Source organism: Mus musculus, chromosome 3, assembly GCF_000001635.26.
Source record: "Mus musculus strain C57BL/6J chromosome 3, GRCm38.p6 C57BL/6J".
NCBI lineage: Eukaryota > Metazoa > Chordata > Mammalia > Rodentia > Muridae > Mus > Mus musculus.
The window spans coordinates 119482702-119491375 of NC_000069.6; the positions used below are offsets into that span (position 1 = coordinate 119482702).

General features: G+C 38.3%; 1 long non-coding RNA gene across 1 annotated transcript; it reads right to left on the reverse strand.

Moving 5' to 3' along the window:
- Nucleotides 1–1049: 1049 nt before the first annotated feature.
- Gm40131 lies at nucleotides 1050–7335 on the reverse strand. Its single transcript, XR_867588.2, has 4 exons — nucleotides 6502–7335; nucleotides 5262–5448; nucleotides 2221–2320; nucleotides 1050–1134 (listed from the first exon to the last, which is right to left on the reverse strand). It is a non-coding gene; the product is annotated as a predicted gene, 40131 (long non-coding RNA).
- Between the last annotated feature and the right edge of the window lie 1339 nt (nucleotides 7336–8674).

Consider the following 8674-nt stretch of genomic DNA (forward strand, 5'->3'; position numbering starts at 1 on the left):
ATTCCATATCTTAGCACTGTAAACAAGCCTTAAATAGATGTGGGCATGCAGGTGTACCTTTGAAATATATATAAAATTTTCTTTGAATATATACTCAAAAGAGTGGGGCAGTTTTATATTATAGTTCTATTTATTTTTAATACTTGGAATCAGATGTTTATTATGCAAAACAATATGATTTCTTGTGACATTTCTATACCTGCATATAATCAATATATTTTGATCATATTTCACTACATCACCTTCCTCCTGCTCCCTATCCACTGACCTCCTTTGCTCTATCCCTACAATTTTCCCTTCTTCTTTACTGTGTTTTATCCCTATAATCCACATAAGATGAAACACGGATACTTCTTCTGCTGAGTCTATCTTATTAAGCTATGCAAGGATTGTCAGACTCAACTTTTTCTTTCTTTCTTTCTTCCTTCCTTCCTTCCTTCCTTCCTTCTTTCTTTCTTCCTTTCTTTCTTTCTTTCTTTCTTTCTTTCTTTCTTTCTTTCTTTCTTTCTTTCTTTTTTTTTTTTTTTTGAAAATGAAGCCACAACGTACCCAAACCTATGGGACACAATGAAAGCATTTCTAAGAGGGAAACTCATAGCTCTGAGTGCCTCCAAGAAGAAACGGGAGACAGCACATACTAGCAGCTTGACAACACATCTAAAAGCCCTAGAAAAAAAGGAAGCAAATTCACCCAAGAGGAGTAGACGGCAGGAAATAATCAAACTCAGGGGTGAAATCAACCAAGTGGAAACAAGAAGAACTATTCAAAGAATTAACCAAACGAGGAGTTGGTTCTTTGAGAAAATCAACAAAATAGATAAACCCTTAGCTAGACTCACTAAAGGGCACAGGGACAAAATCCTAATTAACAAAATCAGAAATGAAAAGGGAGACATAACAACAGATCCTGAAGAAATCCAAAACACCATCAGATCTTTCTTTCTTTCTTTCTCTCTCTCTCTCTTTTTTTTTTTTTTTTTTTTTTTTTTTTTTTTGTTTTTTTGAGACAAAGTTTCTGGAACTCACTCTGTAGACCAGACTGGCCTCAAACTCAGAAATCTGCCGGCCTCCACCTCCCAAGTGCTGGAATCAAAGGTGTGCGCCACCACTGCCCTGTTAGAGTCAACCTTTTACCTGCAAGAGACTTGGTTTTATTCTTCTTTATGACAAACTAGTAACCCATTATATATACATACAACATTTTTACTCATTCATGTATTGAGGGGCACCTTGGCTGATACTGTAATCTGGCTACTGTAGTGAATGCCAAATGGAACATAGCTATACAGGCAACTTTATTGCATGTTGACTTTGATTTGGGGAGGCATATATCAGGAATGGTATACATGGTTTTAGTTATGTTAATTATGGTTTTAGTTCCCTGCAGAACCTCCATAATGATTTATATAGTGCCTGAGGAAATTTATATCTCCACTAATAAATAATGCATGTAACTTTCTCCTCATTCTCACCAGCATTTGTTGTTTTAGTTGCTTTCCTTAATGATAACCATTTTAGTAGGGGGATGATAGACTCTGCCTATAGTTTTGGTTTGAATGCTTTGTGAAATCTCCATAGTGTTCCCAAAATGACCATCCTCAGTTGCATTCCCAACGATTAGGAGAGTCTTCATCTTTATAATCTGTCTTTTTTGTAATAGCCACACTACCTGGCATGAGACAGTATTTCAGGTTTTTGTTTGATTTTTGTTCCTCTCTCACAATATATCCTGACTGCAATTTCCCCTCTGTTCACTCCGCCAGGACCTCCCACCACCACATTTCCTGTCCCCTACATCCACACCTCCTTTTTCTTTCAGAATACAGCAGTCCTAGGAATATTAATGAACATGGTGTAACAAGATACAATAACACTAAGCACAAACCCTCATATCAAGGCTGGACAAGGTAATCCAGTAGGAAGAAAGGGGTCCCAAGAGCATGTGAAAGAGTTAGAGATTCCTCCACTCCCACTGTTGGGAGTCCCACAAAAACACCTATCTAGCAAGTATAACATAGGCTGAGGACCTAGTGCAGACCCTTGCAGGCTCTGTGGTTGCTAATGCAGTCTCTGTGAATCCTTATGATCCCTGACTGATTCTGTGGACCATGTTCCCATGGTGTCCTCAACAATTCTGACCCCTACAATTCTTCTTCCTGCCTCCCTCATGGGATTCCCAAAGCTCCAAGGGAAGGGAACAGATAGAAATCCCCAACTTACTCTCTTTCTCTCCTCTCCAACTAATATTTGGCTGTGGGACTCTGCATGTGTCCCCATCAGCTGCCAGAAGAAACATCTCTGATGATGACTGGACTAGAATCTATAAGTACAGCAGAATAACATTAGGAATCATTTTATTGATTTTTCTCTCAATGGTTTATGAAGCCAAGATTTTTTTCTCTTGGTTTTTGGCCATGAGAATTCTTCGGTTGGCAAGTATCTATTCAAGTCACTGATTTTGCTAAGAATTTGAGTCACCTTGTATACTTGTATATTAGTTATTTTTTCAACTGAATGGTCAGCAATGTCTTCCTCTTTCCATTTCCTTCACTTTTGATATGGAGTACAGCATTCCTACTGATCTGTTTTATTTTGTCTGGGGGTTCATTATTTCCTCAAAGCTTTTAATATTTCATTCCCTTCTATTCCCTTTCCCTGCTGTAGTTTCTGTGGAGAGATCAGGTGTCATCCTTAGGTTCACTGTTGTAAAGTTAAGACCATCTCCTCTACTCACAACACACCATGGTTCCTGCTTCTCTTTACGTTTGAATCTATGAAGTATAGCAGTTACAAGTCCATTTTTAGTGGATTACTGTGTTTGGGTTGTTTTATGGTTTCTTTTCTTTCTTTCTTTCTTTCTTTTCTTTTTTTTTTTTTTTTTTTTTTTTTTTTTTTGCTGCTTTGCATTCTATGAGATGTCATTATCAGTGAGTATTTGTCAATAATCTGACGAAAATACAATCTTAATTTTGTCACTTATTTCTCTACTCCTATCCCTGTCTTCTTCTTCTTCTTCTTCTGGAACTCCCATAATAAGTATGTGAAATCTTTTCTAGTTTTTCTATATCTCTCTTTTCCTTTCTTTTCTTTTCTTGTCTAGAATTCTTTATGTTGTTTTAAGTCCATGGTCTCTGATTTTCAGTTTTGAAGGTTTCTGTTAACTCATTTCAAAATTTGGAGGTTTTTGTCTTGTTGTTATTGTTAACTTTATCAATTCTACTATTACGCCTAATAAAGATTTTTTTCTTTATATAAAATGGAAGTACTTAAGAGTTCCAATTTTATGCTTGTAAGGCTCAAATCCTTTCACACACTAACTACTTCACTCTTTAATTCTTGAGCATACAGCAGAATTGCTTTGAATTTCCAGTCCAATAATTCCAACATTTTTATCCACTCCAGGACAGGTTCTAATACTTGCTCTTCAGACTGTGTTGTTTTTGTTTTGGAGTTTTTGTTTGTTTGTTTGTTTTGTTTGGTTTGGTTTCTTTTGTTTTTTGTCAGTGTCTTACAGGTGTGGAAGAAATACTGATTGCCTGAACAAGACTTGCACATGTCCAAACCAAACCAGTCAATACTGCAGCATGGATTCAGGCAGGCCTTACCAGTTCTCACTCTTAGTTAAAGAGTTATTTGCAGTTGATGGCTACTAGGGAAGAAGGAGCCTTTATAAATTTTTCTCCTGATAGATGGACTTAATGAACCAGCTAAATTAAATAATAATTTAGTATTGTGGTGGCTGGATGAGTTGAGAGGAATCAGTTTATCATTCTAGGATTCAGAATTCTTCAAGCCTGTACTGAGATCAGTAGTCAAGTACTCATTCCCCTAGGGTGGAGACTAATGGCCAAATGAGATATATCTGACCATTTCCTTGTCCCTTGTGGAAACAGACTGACAGGTTGAATATTTTCCTTCCATGGATCAGTTGGGAACTGATAATATCCTTGCAGAATCTACATAAGTATTTTATCCTTGGGATGGGTCTATTTTAAAATATATTTTTATTTTTTTCTTTGAGAATTCCACAGCTATATACAATAATCTCCCTACCTGGAACTGACAAAAACATGGGGAGTTTTTCTTTAACTCTTGTTATGAGAACATATAAGAGGATTATGGAGGTGAAACTCATAAAAAATTATGGCATTCCCATGACCAAACTCCTCTGGAATTATTCATGCTCAGGTTCAACTGAGTATGAAAGACAGTTCAGGTTTTCAGTTCTCTAGCATTGTTCTTATGCCCTGGTATCTCTGCTTTTGTCATCTTTTCTCTCTGAGCAACTGGTCTACCTCTCTAGTCTAGGTAAAAGCTGTTTTTCAAAGTTCTTCCTTTTCTTAGGTATCCACAGAAAAGTCCATTTTACAGTCCTCACAGATTTCACTTGGTAGGACCAGACTTGTAACTCCTAAGCTCCTTATATTAAGAACTGGAAATTGAAAATTAGTCATTTGTTTTCTCAACCTAAGAACTAGGGATATTCTATGTAGTTAATAAAGCCATTGTTTTAGTTACTCTTCTATTGCTATGACAAAACACCAGGACCAAGGCAACTTATAAAATAAAACATTTACTTTGGGGCTTATGGTTCCAAAGGGTTAGATTCTGTGACCATCATGGAAGAGAGCATGGCAGCAGGCAGGAAGGCATGGCACTGAAGCAGTATCTGAGAATTTTCATCTTCATTCCACAAGCCCAAAGCTAAATGGAAATGGTTTGGACTTTGGAAACCTCAAAGGCCACCCTCAGTGATGTTCATTCTCCAAAAGAGTCACACTTCCTAGTGCTTGTCAAATATTTCCACTACCTGGGGACCAAATAGTCCCCAGTAGTGAAATATTTGACAAGCCCTATGAGAACTCTTCTCATTCAAACCACCTCACCAATAAAGACAGCTTTGTTGACTGTAATTGAAACTTGAGTTTGACTGTAAGTTAAACAAAAGCTTAAATAAAAGAAGTTGGTTGTGTAGAGTACAATTTTGTTTAATGTAATAGACATAAGCTGGGATGGCTATTATTGGTTGTCAACTTGACTACTACATCTAGAGTAAACTACAATCCAGAAATGGAGGGTACACCTGTGAGAGATTTTTTGCTAGGTTTGAAATGGATGAATTCATGACTAGTTCTCTAGTTCTGACCTTTTAAGACATAGGTCTTTGATCCAGATCTTGAGGTGGGAACACAGACCTTTAATCTGAGCCATGCTCTCTGCTGAAAGTCTATACAATGACATAAAAGAAGGAAGCTTTTTACCTTTTACCTGCTTGTATTCACCTCGCTGGCATGTCCATACCTTCATTGGGATCGGGTCCTACTTCTTGGCAAATGCAGAATATACTGAAGACCAGCTGCAACAACAAGCCTTGTAGGCTGAGAAACTACTGGATTCTTGGACTTTTCCATTCACAGTCAGCCATTGTAGGATTAGATAGAGTTTGACCTGCAGGTCATTCCAATAAATCTCATATAGAGAGATAGATTAGTTGATAGATAGATAGATAGATAGATAGATAGATAGATAGATAGTAGATAGATAGATTCATTATATACATTGTGCTACTATAAAGAATCCAAACTAATATTTGGTCCTTAAAAATATTCTTAACCAGTTAATTCAGGAGTAGAATTCATAAAATTATTTGAAGTCTTATCTTAAGGAGTCTCAAACATGGAAATACCTTTCAATTAAACAAGTAACAGCATCGAGTTTAACATCTGGATTTGTACAAATAAAACAGAGTTTAACATGTTTATGCTCCTCCTTAATACCTAAAGCTATACAAATAGAAACAAGTTGCTTCCAGGAAAGGACTGCTATAAGGTAACCACTTCCCTGTGTACACACTGTTTCTGTTTAAAACCAGAACACTTCTGCATAATAGTTTCTCCATGCACAGTTGATGTAATTGGAACAAAAATGAAGGCACAGTGAGATTCTATTACAGATTAAAGCTGTAGACTCCTTAAAAAATACACTTGATTAAATCTCACTAAGATGCCAATGCTTACATCTGTTTTATACTCACATATAGTGGAGAAAGAGATGGAGAATGAGAGAGAGAGAGAGAGAGAGAGAGAGAGAGAGAGAGAGAGAGAGAGAGAGATCCCTATTTATATCCAGAGAATACTAGGAAAGAAAGAACAAAAAATAACTAAGGAACAAGAGGAGGGGAAGAGAGGACATGGAAGAGAAGAAGAGAAGAGGGGAAAGGAAGAGAGGACAAAGAAGGAGAAGAGAATTTTCTCTCATTTTGGACCTAACTCCACATCTTCAAGTCACATCTTCAGCCCAGATGATGTACTGGCTGTGTATAAAAAAGTATAAAAGTACTTCATTGTTTTTTGTGAACTACATTCTATGAAATACCTAAAATACAAGCCCAACTCCATGGGGAAAGTAGCCCTGTAATGATGATACATAGAGCTTAAAAGTGCTAAGAAAAGCAAAGGAAAACAAAACAAAACCAAACAAACAGCATGCTGACAAACCTACCTTCCACTTAATAGGCAAAAATCATTCTCAGGCTTGTTTTATTCTCCATAAAGCCAAGTTCCAATAGGTTTGTTACAGCACTGTTCCAAAGGAGCTGTCAGCGAATGCCCAAAATAGAAATAATCCTTACATAAAATAAAAACATAACCACTGTGCAACTTGTGACTTTCAACATCTGAAAGACAGAGAAAAGCACTGATGTTTGCTAGAAAGAACTGTAAAACCAAAGACAAGCTGACAGGTTTGGGAATGTCCCTGCACAGTGAGTGGCCAGGCACTGAAGACAAGCTAGTCATGAAGGCTTTGTAGCAGGATTGGCAGTGTCTCAGAAATCCATCCTTAGGCTTACAAAAGGTCTTTTGTCCCCACAAGCTTCAGTCTCCTGCAGAGAGAGCTGATACAGGAGTCAGGACACACTTTGGTCAACTTGATGATTTCATAGTCCTAAGGGCTGAAAAAAAATAAACAATAGTAATTCACTTTATATTGCCCTTATCACAGAAATATTGTCCTAGTAAGAGAGACAGAGTTTCTAGTCATCTCTACAAGAGTGACCATGTATGAGACTGGGAGCCGATCCTGCCTACCATACCACCAAATTCCTATGTTCAAACTTGATTTAAACCTCTACCACAGTAGAATGTGACTGTTGAGAGACGGTGTCTTAGAAGATATAAGTCAAAAGTTAAAATGAGGTGTTTAGGTTAAGTGCTGCAGTCTCCTTCCAAGAAGAAAATGTTTGGACATGTTTGGACATGACATGCAGAAATATCAGGAATTTGAGTTGTGTGTGCACAGAAGATAAACCCTGTAATCACACACACACACACACACACACACAGAGAGAGAGAGAGAGAGAGAGAGAGAGAGAGAGAGAGAGAGAGAGAGAAAGAGAGAGAGAGAGCAAGAGAGAGAGAGAGAGCAAGAGAGAGAGAGAGAGCAAGAGAGAGAGAGGGAAGAAGAGAGGGAGCAAGGGAGTGAGGGAGAGACAGACAAAGACAAAGAGAGACAGGGAGATAGAGACAGAGAGACATACAGAGACAGAGAAATAGACAGAGCCCCAAGATGGAAATCAACTCTGTGCACACATTGATTTTAGATCTCCAGACACTGAAGCTGCAAAAAGATACTGTTTAAGCCTGCCAGTCTGTGGTACTTGTTCCAGAAGCCCCATAGATTGCTCTTTTCTGGAGGTCTTTTGGCTAAGGTGAAATGGAAAACTCCCATGTCCCCTTCCAATTTCTCTCTGCCTCAATACGATATGCAAGGGGGAACAAGCAACTAACAGTCTACCTTCCACAATCTTCTCCTTTCTCTCCACACCCTACCTTTTCTTTGGCCTCATCTTCCTCCTACCTCTTCATTCAGAGTCCATTAACCACTCATTCTTTGAAGACAAGGCTTCTACTCTGCCATCCATTCTTTCCTGTCTAGCTCATCTTAAGTATTGTATGTATGCAGACCTGGGAAGAGAATCTGTCACTTTTATTAGATACCAAGGGAGGTTACTAGTTCCCAAATGATCTTAAAAACCAATGTCACAATGGAAAGGGACTAAATCAGTGGCCAAAACCATAACACAAAATTAAAAAGAGCGGTAGCCTTATGCAATAAAATTAAAAACTCTATCACCTTTTTGAGCAGTCTACTTTCTTCTCAGAAAAGTCAACGTCATCTGAGTGGTACCTAAGGAGCCATTATGACTAGCATGTACCATGCTGCACACTTTAATAGGTTTTCCATCTCACAGTTGGTGCTCAAGAAGAACACAGTTAAAGTAATAGAAGGCGATTCATTGGATTGGCTTACATGATAGGAGGCTGGGTAGCCCAACAATGCCCTCCTGCATGCCACAAACACAGAGAATCCAGAATCTGCTCAGTCTAAGAAGCTGGAAGCCTGAGCAATCTCAGTCAGGTACTGAAGTTTCAGAAACTTCTTGGCAAATAAATGCTGTTGAGTCCACACTGGAAAGCTAAAGATGCCGGAGTCTGCAGGTTATGCCTGCAGAGATATAAGACATGCCACACCTAAGGGATGGAGTGAGCATACACAGTTGTCTTGTTATCTCTTCATCTTCTTTCCATCTGCATTCCCAGCTCATTGGACAAAACTGCCCACACTCACAGTGCATCTGACCGCGCACACACACCCATCTCTGTAACATGGACTT